Below are 14,139 nucleotides of genomic sequence, written 5' to 3'. Positions count from 1 at the left end.
AGCTAAACATGGAGCCGTGCTGCTCCTGAGATCCCAACCCATTCCTGGACATGGAATGCTTTATCAGGGAGTGAAGCAATAGGATGAGGGGTAACGGTTTTAAACTGAAAGAGGGTAGATTTAGATTAGATATGAAGAAGAAATTTTTCACTATGAGCGTGGTGAGACACTGGAAGAGGTTGCCCGGAGAAGATCCCTGGACGTGTTCAAGGCCAGGCTGGATGGGGCTTTGAGCAGCCTGGTCTAGTGGGAGGTGTCCCTGCCCATGGCAGGGGGGTTGGAACTAGGTGATCTTTAAGATCCCTTCTAACCCGAACCATTCTATGATTCTGTGATTCTATGATTCAATCCTGTTTTTGTGCTGTGTCTCCAATGGCTGGTGGAGGGCCAACCATGGGAGAGAGACGGAAGGAGGATAGCAACTAGGAACAAACAGGCTATGTGAAGCTGTGGACCATCATCTAAGTAGGTCATGCAGGGCTTCTAGAGCCTCCTGAGGGCCTGGCTGCCCTTCCACCGCAGCTCCACTCTATATTCAGGGCCACAGCCTATTTGATGATAGCATCTGGGGAGGCACTGCCGTCTCCCCTGGTCTCTCTCTGACTAACCCCAGGCAGCTGACGTAGTTTTGGCAGTCGAGGAGCAGTGTCTGACTCACTGTGACGCCGGGAGAGTCGGGAGAAATATGCCAGGGACACCTCAGGGTGATGGATTGTGGTCCCAGCAGCTTCTCCCTGTACCTCCGACAGCAAACCTCAGCAGCATGTCCCAACCAGCCAGGGTTATTATTATTACTGATACTTTTATTTTTAGAGTTTGATTTATGATAAAGCACCAAGTCCTAACCCCCACAAACAATGCATGATTAATGTCCCAAGCAGGGCAGACTGCTATAAAATTACAGATTGCATTTTCAGTTTGAAGATCCTAATTTAGTGAGTGAAGTACCTGCCACTGAGGTACTCCCATCTGGACTGAGGCAGGGTAAGGAGGAGAGAGGAGATAAACTCCTGATGGAGAAAACAAAAGATGAGGGACTTTGTGAAGAATTAAGTGACTAAACAGGAAAAAAATAAGGGAAGGAGGGTTTTGTGGAGTAACACTCTTGCACAATGACTTTTTCCACAACTGTCTTAAGGATCCCGATGGAGCTGCTGTCACAGCTATGCACAAAATTGAGCAAGACCAGGTTTTTGTACGTATACTAGAACGGAGGTCTGATCAAGCATTAGGTTTCTTTTGTATTTCAAACACAAACCATTTCTTTAGACCTTTCCTTGGTATTTTCGTTCTCTTAAACAAAACAGTTCGCCGTTGCATTATTTATAAAACCCAAGCAGTTTCCTTTGTGTTTCTCGCTCACTTTGGTAGGATTTTATGAGTTGCAGCATGACCTTGTCCTGCTGTGCTGGGGAATGGAGTTAGGTGCATTTCCTGGGGGCTCTGGAATGCATATGTCTCATAGGGAGCTAATTCAGATTATTTTATAATGATTTTTACAGTTCTTTTTACAAAAGATGTTTTTACAGTTCTTTTTACAAAAGAACAAGAAGTGTGGCTGCTCACAGATCTAGAACTCTTCATGTTCCCCCCAAAAAAAGTTAAACTGGGAAAAGCCTCACTGGGGAAAAAGACAGTGAAGGTGAGGAGTGTAACGTGACTTTCTGATTCCACAAAGAAAATTCTACATGTATTGTGCATTCCCCAAGCAGCAAAACGTGAGGGTTTGACAGCTGTCTCTTATGATTTTAGTTTAGCTCCTCTGCTTTGTCCCATGATGGTGAGTGTATCTTAATTTGTTTATTTAAATACCCACTGAAACATGTACTGAGAAAACAAATAAGTGTATTTACATTCATGTTCTGTTGTATCAATTCTCTTTTTTCCTGTGAAAACTGTAAACAAAAGCTGACACAGCATTAATAAGCTACTGTCAGTGTAATTAATATGAAGAAGAGACACGTTTCCCAAAGGAACACCTAATCCCTTTCAATTCTGTTTATCACAGCAGGCTGCTAGTAAACAAATCTGTGTTTATTTTGCTCTGTGTAACCTGTGCACTGTTATTTCCAAAACTGGGCTCACTCTAGCAAAGGCTTGCTACCATAGCTACCAGCCTACCTCTACCTATATGTACAGCAAGAAGTGTGTCTTCTTCTCATTTGCTTCTGTAGGGGGAAGATAATCGGTGTGGCCATAAAGGAGCAAAGTCTCCATATCTTACATGGCTGAAGGAATAAACATTGTTTTAACATGGCAGATCATTTTAAGAAGTAATATCAAGATACTTTATGATATTATGAGTAACAGCATATAGGTTTGTCACACAGGAACACCTAACCTCAGTATTCAGTATGGTTATACCTGCACCTTGCCATCCTGGTGTAGGACATTCCTTCTTTGTACAGTGAAATAATGACTGCGCAGCTGGGAAAGTGCTTTTTACAACCTTCTGGGGACTTCCACTCTGATGCAAGAATTCTGGAGTCAGTACCATGTGTCATTCAAACCCAGCCCTTGCCTTCAGTGGAGATAAGCAAGCTTAAGCAGCAAGGCTGGGAGGACCCCTTCAGGCACCCCGTGAATGCAAGGGTGGGTCATCAGTGCTCGTACCACTTGGTCCTCTGCTGCAGCCCTCTGCCAGCAACCTCTGAAACAGCCGCGCCTGCCATTTCCCTCAACTCAAGGGGTTAAGGATGAGAAAATTTAATGGAAAATGAATGGTGCTTATCTGGACACAGAATAATGGCGTTACTTAGAAACACTGAAGCAGACACAGAAAGTTTAACAGCTATATATTAAGGGAAAATTTAAATGCAGGCTGCTTAGACAGATTTTTTTTTTTAGTATTGAAAAGTCATTTTTATCAAAAAAATGGATCTGTCTGCCAGTCACTCTAGAGATATTCAAAATGCAATTGTAAATATATTACATTGAGATAGCGTCTGGTATTTCCAAAAAGCAATGCAGGGCACAGAGCCAGCACGTTGCAGGGTTTCTGTGAAGATGCAGTGCCTGTAAGTAATGGATGCTGATGGTCAAAGCTTTTGAAGTGCTGTTCTATCCAGGAGAGAATCACTCTCGGCTTGACTCAGACGGTAACTGTTTCACCCCAAGTAACTTTGTACCACTAAATCATCAAGGTGATCTGCTCAAAAAGGGTATGGTCTTCATCCAGGTCTTTCATTAATGCAGACATTACTGATATCAAAATTATACTCATTAATTACCAATAATACACTAGGCCCCTTTTCAGAAACCTGAAAGTGACTGTGATTTGGTGGCTATTTGTAGGCTTGATTCTGCATCTGCTAAACCCATCAGGAATCGGTAAGTAACTCCCCTAGCACTACTGGTACCGTACAAGGAAAACCAGCATCTGTGGCCCCTTGAGCGAGAACTGCGTATCTTCTCATTGCTGCTCGCTGCAATCTCGGCTTACCTCGTGGCTACCAATCTACCAGGAAAACAGTCACAAGGTGGAAGACTACAAAACAGCTCGTGTCGGATGACTAAATTTTTATCTTACCAGCCTGTCACACAGTGTCCAAGTATATTTCTAATACTTACTCCATCCGTTGTCCCAAACATGATTCATTAAGGTTAACGATTCTTCTGTCTGCATGCATCAGTCATTCTAAGCTGCATTAGTTCAACTCCAGTGTATTTAAGGACTCATCATTAATTAAATACAGCTCGTACTGAGATTTGTAAATGTAAAGTGCTATCTAAAGACTAACTATTAATAATTGTCAGATCCTTGCGAAAATTACAGAAGTACATCCATATTTGCCCCCATCTGCCATCCTTGGGGGGAGTGCAATTTCTCCATCAAATTTTATCTGGAGAGAGATGGATGTGAGTCCTCCAGACCAATTTGTTTCAGACACCTGCATTTGGTGCAAGCTGCGTGTTGCACCACATAACCCTCTTCTCTGCCTGGTGCCCCATTTCTGTGCGTGTGCTCAGCAACAGTGTGCATGATCTCGGGAGGGGGGGGTTTCTCCTCAACTTCCTGGAAATACCAAGTACTCTTCATCATGGGCTCGATGTTTTCCGTGCTGTAATTGTGGCTTCAGATGTGATTTTGCCACATCTTATGCATGAAGGGGCAGCGTGGGACAATTCTCCTGCTCCTCCTGCAGTCCACCTGCAAATAGCCCGTCAGTCCAAATGTCACAGCACACTCGCACTGGACATTACATACACTTGCCTGCTAGAGAAACAAAACCAAAGATAACTGTGAGACAGACACCAAACCCAGACCTTATTCCTGGACCATTTCCACACTTCAGACACAAAATTTGCTGTTGAGGATTTGCTGACATGAGAGGCACAGACCGTTGGCTTTAATGGTATTTGTGGAGGAGCGTAGCACTGTATTCCAAAGCCATTATGATTTTTGTGGAGATCTTATCTCAGGGGATATTACCGCAAGGTTGAATGAGTCAGAGTTTGGCAAGTCAGAGCTGCAGAGCTCCACAGGTGACTTTGGTAGAAGGTAAGTAGATTTTGTATTTCTCTTTCAAACAATGTGACACTTTTAGAAAGATTTTTAGCTCTTGGAAGTATATTAAGAAGAATACTTCATCTAGGGAACCCTTAATCTTGTTGTGGCTGGCAGGATGTGCCCCGTTTTCACTCCTTTTCCAGGTCACGTTGCCCACTGGAGTAGGGAACACTTCAAGCAGACTTACTTCAGGGAAGATGGCTCCCCACAGAAGGCCTTGATGGGAGATAAGTTTGTAAAGGAATAACAGCACCAAAAACTAGGAAAAAAAGATGTTCTCATGTTTATTTTTTTCTTTTCCTTTCCCATCATATCGCATCACATGTAGACAATTTGTTCTGACAGCGGATGGGCGGATGAAAGTATTAAAGTTTCCTCTCCACTTGAGGAGAGTCTGGTGGAGTTTTGCCTCTATTTTGAATATCAAGATCTCCCCTGTACCACACTGTTGATCTCTGTTGGCCATCAAAGGTTTACCCAAACATAAATATACGATAGACTGGTAGACAATGTCATGATTAGCAATAAAAAAAAAGTACAGAATAGTAGCTAAAGAAGTAATGAATGATAAATTAATGCCTTTTACAGGACATATAAAAACTTTCTGGTCATAGGATCATTAAATATTAAACTGTGGCATTTACCACTGCTGCACATTTTAAGTATGTGTGTATGTTCCAACCAGGAACTAACAGATTCCCTATTTAAGTAAGGAAAATTTTGCCTTTCTTTGCTGTGTGTGCCATAAAGTGTAAAATTCCTTTGATTACATTTCCTGCACTACTTCAACTTGAACAAGAACTTCTAATTTGTTGTTCAACTTGTGAATTAGTATCTTATTTGTTTATAGAAATTTTACTCCTTAATTAATTCAATAAAAGCCATAGATCCTGATACTATTAAAAAGAAGGCAAATAGTTATTTTGAGTAGCCCATTACAAATCCATTCTTAATGAGCAGAATATTGTTAGTGGACCTTTTACTGATTTTTCTATGTGTGAATTTTATTCTCACGCTATTGAAATAGTACATCTATTCAGGAGAATAAATAAACCTTTAATGGAAGTCTAAAGCTCCATAGATCTTGTGAAACAATCTTCAAGGCACATTTGGCTTTATATTGTCACAGGCAAAACCTATACCTGAAGAGGAGCAGATGATGAGACAACAGAGAAATACAGTTGCTGCCACTGAGAAAGTGTTTAAGCTACAAAGACTGTGAGTGAAACAAATTTGACAGAAAAGAAAAATGAAATGTAGTTCTAGCATCAGGAAAGAAGAAATATACAGTAAACAACTTCCTGAGGATACTAACATTTAATAATCAAGTTTTAATATGGTCGATTTGTACATTTTTCATCTGTTTTATTACAGTTTTGATTATGATTTAGCTTCCAGGCCATTCCCCTTCAAAATCCAGACAGCTTCATAGTATATTCTATAATAAACATGACTGGGAAAAGTCTTCAGTGAACAAGTTAAATTAAAAATATTCTTCAGCGGATGGTATTTGTTTTGGTTGTTGTTACTCACTGCTTCTCAAAGCCCCAAGGAATTTATTAACACTTTTTCAGCTAGTACTTTTTATCTTTTCGTCAGTTTGTTTCTTTGTGCTGTAGGTACATGTGTTTGTGGGAGTATGCAGAGAATAAATATTATGCACCAAAATACTTTAAAAAGAGAAAGAAAGAAGAAATTAATCGATCCAAGCACTAAACAGAAATGGGAAATTAATCCCACCCTTTCTAAATATATGCTGTGAAACCTAAATAAATTTGCAGTTGGGGATGTGATTTATCTCTTTTTTGCTTTCCCACCACTACCACCTTATATAACACATTTTCTTTTCATAGGACCTATCTGCAGAAATCTTTTCAAGCCTTCTCATCTGCCTTTGATCCATGTGTTTGCTTGATGAATCCCATTCAGTCTTCACCTGATCTCCACACTCTGCCCCACTCCTGTCTGCCACCCAGGCCCGGCCGTCCTCAGCTGCTGTCTACCTCCTGATGCTCTTGGCCAGCAGCAATGTTTTTCTCATCTCTGTGTCATTGTTTCTGTCCTGGACTTTCGTCCCTCCAGACCATTTCTCCCTGCTTCCCTCTTTCTTGGCAAAATCTTTCCTTTCACCTACTCCCAGTGGCTCCTGATCTTCCTGCCCCACCAGTTTCAGCTTCTCCCACCCTTGTGGCTAGGTAGGCCAGGCAGTCCTGCAGTTGCTGTGTCCTGCTTGACTTATGCAAGTTCAGCCCTTGTCCTGTTCCCGCTTAAATCAGAACATGCTTTGGCCAAGGGCACTTAGGATGCCCTTGGAGCTTGCCTGGAGCAGGCAGGTGGGAAATACTGGAAAGTAAGGTTTTATAATGGTACTTGTGGAACAACCTTTGTAACAAGAAATGGACCAGCATTTATATGTTTATAAATTAATTTCTATAAATATTTTACCACGATTTTTGGATTAGCTGCATTTTTTTGCTGCTTGGAAAAATATCACACAACTGTTTGTGTGCCCTCTGGTTGAAACAGAAGTGGATGTTTCTGAAGGGATTTGACACACAGGTTGAGCACATAGGTATATACACACAAATATGTGCATGTGCTTAGGTTAATCCTGATTTATTCTTTTAAAGAAGAATTTTGTGGTTTAGATGTAAGTTTTTATGATTCACTTGCTGGCTTTTTTATTTATTCACGTAGTTTCACTCTGCACCCTTAAGCCATCACAGATATTTTATATGATGGTACTTAATTGTGTTCATCCACCAGAAATGCTGATTGAAAATTAAAATGTTCCTGTTCATTTCTTTCTGGAAATATGCATACTGAAGATTAATAGATTCACTTTTATTACGTACATGAAAAAAAAGGACCTCGGTAGCATGGTGAAACACTTAAATTAATAGTTCTGTAACTAGAAATCCCACCTTAAGTGGTTAGCTCGGGTTTTAATGTGAGTTCCACTTTAGCCATGACCAGCTCACTAACAGCCCTAGCACTTGAGCTTTATCTTCATTATCGGTTTAATGAACTGAAGGAAAAAAGATCAAGTTAAATGCATGTAAACTTTCCATGAAGATGTGCTGAAACTCATTAAAGGTGAGGTAAATCCATTAAGCAAGGGGTAAACTGCCTTACAAGGCCTTCATGTTGGTGAAGCCCATTCGTGCATTTTCCTGGGAAAGGAAGAGTGGAATCAGAATGAGGGATCCCACAACACACCACATTAGAAGAGCAGATGAAGGGTGTTTTCATTTTAGCACACCCCACTGCAATATGTTGGTGCCTGCTGAGTGAGTTGAACAGATGGCAAGGCTGGTTAGGCTGTTCCTCAGTCCTCTCTCTCCTGTCCTCAAGGAGCAGTGGGAGCAGTCTCTCATTGCCTCTCCCCTCTGCCTCCTCTCTGGAGGTTTGTGTGAAGTTTGTACCCACTTCCCTTACAATGTCGACCAAGGGGTTTGAGGGGCAGAGCAAGCGCCAGAGCCTCCCGAGAATAAAAGACTGTGCAAGGTGTGAGCGCCCTGCAGTTGCCATGGGCTGCCTGTCAGAGAGCATTTCCCTGCTGGCTGTCCTCCTCCCTGTTATAAAGGGAAGATGAAAAATAAGGCTGAGGTTCACAGAACTCCCTGCTCTTTCATGGTTGAGGGAAGTTGCATCACAATTTCACAGTCTCAAAGGGCAGGACTTGTTCACTTTTCCTTCTCTGAATTATAGAACGGTTAGAGTTGGAAGGGACCTTAAAGATCATCTAGTTCCAACTCCCCTGCCATGGGCAGGGACACCTCCCACTAGACCAGGCTGCTCAAAGCCCCATCCAGCCTGGCCTTGAACACTTCCAGGGATGGGGCATCCACAAGTTCTCTGAGCAACGTGTTCCAGTGTCTCACCACCCTCACAGTAAAGACTTTCTTCCTAATATCTAATCTACATCTGCCCTCTTTCAGTTTAAAACCTTTACTCCTCATCCTATCAGTACACTCCCTGATAAAGAGTTCCCACACACACACCCGTCTTTGCTGTAGGCCCTCTTTAGGTGCTGGAAGGCCTCCTCTGAGGCTGAAGGGGAGAAGCTGTGATCGGGAGGGAGTACTAGAGAGGCACTGACTATAAGGCAAGTATATCAGAGAAATATGACCTAAATTCATGACCTACTGAAAATCTGGGACCCTCCTGAGAACCTAGACGTGACATTGCCATTTTGGGCTTTAACCTACCCTGCTCTCCATAGTCTTACAAGGTTGGGTTGGGGGAAAAGAAAGAAGTATTTGGTATAGCCACACAGTTAACCACAGGGACAGCATGCCTTTGACTTTGAACGACAGTCAACAGCAGATGATAGTTTGCTTTTGAATTTACTGGCCCTGTCCTCATTGGGAGTTGAATGTTTTGTGTCTTCAGTTGCCATTCACTTATGCCTGAACTAAAATTAAAAGGAGTTAACATGGCAGGTTCTCCCAGGCAGATGCCAGTCCAAAGGCTGGGTTTGGTATGTTAGGTATGCAACGATTGACTCTGAAACCCTTAACCTGGAAAAAAGCTTGGTCCCAGATGTTGTGTGATTCCAAGTATTTCACTATTAGAATACCTTACATTCTGTGACACGGTCACGTACTGTCGTCTTTTGACAAATCAGGACTATTGGCGAACTAATGAAAATTATTTAATTGTTCTTTGGATTTCACTAGCTTGGTTGCATAAAATTAGTCATTACAGTCTAATAGAGTTTTGACCAGAAATACAATTCTCGTGCTTCAAATCAGATTAATAAGTGTGAAATGTCTTCTTTTGCTGCAATGGTTTTGCCTGCTGGCCACAGGCAAAGAAGACCACGAAGGGGGAATCCCCTTCTGAGTTCCAAAATCAAAACAGAGAACAATGGGGAAAATTAAATATATTTCCATATTTTTATGGTTTGCCCTCAGCCCTAGCATTGGGACTGGTAGTCGTGCACCATGTAGAAGCAAAGGCAGGTAAAATATCCTGAGTACAAGATAGAAGGGGGTTTGGTAGCTTTGTTTGGAATTACACCAAACAACATAGAGAGATCTTGATACGCATTTGCAAATGTTAAATATTTTAGAATTCAGCGCATCTCTTCTCTATACGCACATGCATCACAGCTGTGAAAAAGTGACGTTAGTCTTAAGTTCAAGCCTCGTGCCAAACATTCCCCAACTGGCAAGCTTTTAATTACATTAACATTCACATTTGCTTGCTTCCATGTTCCTAAAATGAAGATTAATTTTCATCGTGCCAAAGTTCTGAATGTCACAGGATTTCTGCAGTCATCATTCACAATACTTGCCAGGAAGTAATAGTGAAAGCAATTCCAGCTGTTGGTATGGCAGTCTGGAGGTTGATGAGGAATAATTTCACAATCTTTCGAGAAGAAATATGTAGTGCTAATCCACTGTCCTGATAGGTATAACTTTGCAAACCCTTTTACTTAAATTTTGAAGTAGCAATGTGTTTCCAAAAACCAGAATGCATGTTTTGCTGCTAATTAGTGTCCTCAGTCAGTAGAATAGCTGGGGGTATACTAGCAGGTAGAGAAGGTAAATTGCTGTAAATTGAAGAAAAAATAATTGAAAGTTCTGAGTTGTGAATAAGAATTGTGTTCTTTGGTACAATTTGTACAGGAGGGAATTAATGATTTATGCTAACAATAAAGAAAAGAACTTAAAATACTGTATCTGCTTTATTAATGCAGTTACTAATTTATTTTGTTATGCATATGAAGAAAGATGGATTATCTCATAAACATCCTTTCCTAAAGACTGTGCAGTAACTGAATGATGAACGAGGCAGTGGTTGCAGCACTAAGTAGGAATAGGAAAAATGTTGTCGTGCACAACAAGATGATGAACACCTTGGATTGAGAAACAGCCTCAGACTCTGCATTGCTGCTGTGGCTTTCAACCATTCCATGCAAATGCAGCTGCTTTCCTGTTTTGCCTTGTTTCTTGCAGGTAACAGAAAGCTTAGCAGCTACTAAAACAACTCCATGTGTTGATATACAATGAGTACCTGAGCTCCTGTTTCAACCACTGTGAAATCTTTCTAGAATATGGATATTTGCTGCCAATTTTTTTGTCAAGGAGAAAGTCTAAACACTGGTGGTGGTGTCTTAAATACCCAGCCTTTATCTTACGAGAGGGCTAAAGTGGCTGGGTTACTGTGTTCTGCTAAGGCTTGGATGCGCTGCCAGCAAAAAGTTCAAACTTAGCACCAATGTCACTGAGGCCTTTAAGCTCTTGCTATGGGACTTACTTGTCCCAAAGCCAGTTTCAGGCAGACACAGGATGTCCTTGGGGTTGTATGAAACCCCACGTAGCCCAGGCAGCCTTCACCCCACTGAGTTACATCATCCCATGAAACCGCCCTGCACCAGCTTTTGTTCTGAGCCGACAGGAAAACAGTTCAGCTCCTAAATCACCTTGTCCAGATACGCTCCAGGGGAAGACAAAGGTGCTGCAGGCAGTTCTGGGGCCGCTTGCACGTGGTAACCCTTGTGAGGCAGTAGCTCATGGTTCCCATGCTTGTTCTGCATCACCCTTCGCCAGGACTAAACTCCCACAAGTGGTTCACCCTGGGGCTGTGGGTGCTAGGCAGAGACACAACAGGAGAAAGTCAGAAAGCAGAGCACCGAGGAAATGGGGGGGCATGGCTCTGGTCTGAAGCTGTGCAGTAGAAGGAGGGCAGGAATTGGAAATCAGCTGGATCAGCACTTGGGAAGGACATAGTCTAATTTTCTTTATATAGAATAATTTAGCATCACACTTGCTAAAGCGTACGTGAGGTTTTACCTGTTGTTCTTTCCCATGGTGAAAGTTTCACAGGCAAAACCACTACTAGATGATTGAGGTTCAGATGTCAAGCTTAACCAGCTCTCATTTGTTGACAGCAGTCAAGTTCAGTGCCTACCTGCTGCTGTTGCATCTCTGCTGCTTTGCTAAGACAATTTCTGTCTATCCAGCATCCTCTAGAAAACGCAGGGGTGCTCACTGCTCATAGGAGATTTGTTCTGCTCCTGCAGTGCAGCCCCTACTTCGTGCTATTACCAATTTGCAAGCTTTCAGTAAGATTCTTCTCTCTGAATTTGATCTTCTTTGGCCTGCAGACAGCGGAGGACTTCTGTCCTTTCAGGCTGCCTCCTCAGCAGGCAGTCTGGTTACTGCTTTGCACCAAGAGACCCCCACCTGTCAGAAGGGGTGCCCCCCCCTTGTGTTTTCCTGCCCTTTTACTTGCATTACTGCGAGGCAGGCAGAGGGACCTGAAACCACAAGTCGGAAGAAGGAATAAGACATCATTTTCAGCAGCAATACAGTCTTAGCTCAGCTTAAACTAACATAGAAATGACACCCGCCACATCAAGACAAGGTTATTCCCAGATACTCAGCAGAATTGGTCCATTTGAGCTATGACCTTGTTTGCAGGGGGAGGTCACAACCTAAGAATATGAAGTTCAATTTTTGATCTCTCCATTACTGATAACATGCTGGTTTATGACTATTTCGCCAATTATCTTCCATCAAGTATATTCGGTTCATGCCTACCTGAAGCACCAATATTTCATTGCCGCCACAGCACCGCAGTCCCTGTTACCGTCAGGGGCTGCTGAGCATGTTGACACTAATGGAGATCCTCACAGCCCCATCTGAAATTCAGCAATTCCCATGCACAGAGGGATTGCTGGGACTGCCTGGATCAGAGCTTCGACTATCAAAGCCCACTGCTGGATCAAGATTACTCCGTGCTGGAAGCAATCTCAGCTGCTGGCTGAAGATCATTTTGTGCTGCTTGCACGGAGGAGGGGGATTTATAGGGAAGCTGTATATTTTGAGCATTTGGACAGAGCAGAGAGGGAGACTGTAAAAGAGAAACCATAAAATCATATCTTCATTAAGCAATTTAGGAGTAATTGATTACTTACAAGAAAAGCAATGAAAACATTTTAGGAGCCTCTGTTTTCAATTCGCTTGTATCTGGCAATCAAAAGGCATAATAAATCTGTGTGGGGGCATGATTGACAGACTGACTTGCATTACGACTTGCTGGAATAGCATAAATGTTTGATCTAGGCCTGGTTTACCTCTGCTAAAAATAGTAAAATATATGACTTTGTGGAATCGGTAGCAAGCACTGCATGATGATTGAAGACAAACTCCTTATATCTCAGAAGACCCCCTGAGCCTGAAACCACAAGCCGGTACCATTTGCCCTTGTGAAAAGGCAACCAGCACGGGGTGTTTGAGATGGATCGGCCCAGGATCTCTTATGGTTTCTCAGAAATGCATTTATCTCATCCCTGGAGCCTGTTTTGGGCAAATAAATTTACTTAAAATATATGGTAAGGATTTTAAAAATGCGGATAAATTATCGAATGCTCCATGTCACAAACTGGGACAGGTGGCTGGAGTATATTTCCCAGAACATTTGGGATTCAAATACATACCTGATGAGGTCTGCAGAGGTATCACAGTGAGTTGAGATCCACAAAAATAGATTACAAACTATTTCAGAAAACCCTCCTAAATACATAATCAGTTTCTTTAGGAAACCAGTGCTTCCAAAAATCTTGCCCACTTCTCATATCTACAAATGCCTATACAATGCAGGAAATCGTTCCAAGGCAAAGGAAAGAAATTTTGTGTAAATCAATTCCTTCCCATAAGTGATTTGGATGAGCAGAGTGAGTTTTAGTATCTGATCCATTACTGGTAAATAGTTGAGCTCTTGTCTTCAGAATAATGAAATATTTTTTAAATCTTCCAGCCCATCCCTATTTATAAGAACATTAATTTTTTAATTTTTTATTCTCTTCTTTTTAAAAAAAACAGCACAGTTTTTTCCTTTGCAAAAGGATCAATACAGCATTACAAATAATAATGGCATAAATGAGACCTTGATGGTGAATGCAAATGCAGAGTCACTTAAAATGATTTTTTGTTCCACTTGATTGTAACGGTTTGTTAGATTTATTATTGGTTTACAACATTTTGGCTTCATTTCTCTCTCTTCGGTTACTGTGGCATCAAAAGGTTCCCTTCCCCTACCATTACATCATTAGCATCCTCCAAAAAACCCTAATGTACAAGCTCTGCCCCCAAATTAATGTCTAGTGACAGATAATAGCAATGAGTAGTTAGTTACTAATCCTTATAATTGTGGCTTGGAAAACTAACTGCTGAGCTAAGCCATGTGGCCTGAAGAGGTACAAATTTCTTTGCCTCCAACAGCTGGGGAGCACTGAGCAAGGCATCTGCTGAAAAGATACTTTTTTCAAAATCTTTCATGGTCGTTATGTTGGGGGGACATCAGAAAGACCTGCAAAGCCAAAACTGGTTTAGTAGTTTAACTAATTTTAAGAGGGAATAAAATCCTGGATTCCTGCTATTCCTGAAATCCTAGATTTCAGTCTTCGGTAAAGATCTGTGATTTTGAATGGATCTGGGGTGGAAGGTGGCACCAAGCAGACTCTTTTAGTGAGTGGCAGATCTAGCTTGGTGCTGGAGAGAGTAGCAGAAGTGATGAGTTAATTCAGGTGAGGCTCTTTCTGCTCAGCCACCTGCCAAAGCCAAAAGCCATGAATGGAGATGAACAGCAAGGCCAGATGGTATTGCCTGAGTTAC

The sequence above is a fragment of the Chroicocephalus ridibundus genome, chromosome 2 (assembly GCF_963924245.1).
Source record: "Chroicocephalus ridibundus chromosome 2, bChrRid1.1, whole genome shotgun sequence".
Taxonomy (NCBI): Eukaryota; Metazoa; Chordata; class Aves; order Charadriiformes; family Laridae; genus Chroicocephalus; species Chroicocephalus ridibundus.
This window is presented reverse-complemented; position numbering follows the sequence as displayed.